Source organism: Astatotilapia calliptera, chromosome 12 (genome assembly GCF_964374335.1).
Source record: "Astatotilapia calliptera chromosome 12, fAstCal68.1, whole genome shotgun sequence".
NCBI lineage: Eukaryota > Metazoa > Chordata > Actinopteri > Cichliformes > Cichlidae > Astatotilapia > Astatotilapia calliptera.
The window spans coordinates 31,011,918-31,012,455 of NC_137433.1; positions in this window are offsets into that span (position 1 = coordinate 31,011,918).

The following is a 538-nucleotide window of genomic DNA, read 5'->3' on the forward strand; positions in this document are numbered from 1 at the left end:
AACATTTACACCAGTGTCTTTGTCAATAACCCAGGTAAGAAAGTCACATAAAGCTGATTCTGGAAAGAAGTCGCTTGGAAATGTTGCTCTCACTGAAAATGGTGCCTTGAGATGAAGGGATCATCTGAGATTGGTGTCAAGGTGATTAGTGGATGTGTTCCCCAAAGTCTTTGATTCCCTGTGTGCTGTTACAGATTTTTCTCTTAAGATGTGCTTCACATGGCTCTCTAGATTAGACTCTGCTGCTACTCATACAGTACTTTGTTCTGATTTTGTGACACCAGCAAAAAGAGAGAATAGGTCAAAAATCCAGAAATAACTTCTTTGGAGTCAAATAGTGATTGTTTTTGTTTTGTTTTTTTAATAAAAAGATCACATTCTTTATTTTACTGCTGTTTTCGTATTTTCCTCCTGGTGTAAGTTGACGTCCATTGGCTGCTGATTCAAACTGCTAAAAGCTATAAATAGACTTTGCGGAAAAGGTCACACCGATCTCTTTACAAAGGAACCTTGCATGTAGCTTTCCACGGTAAATATG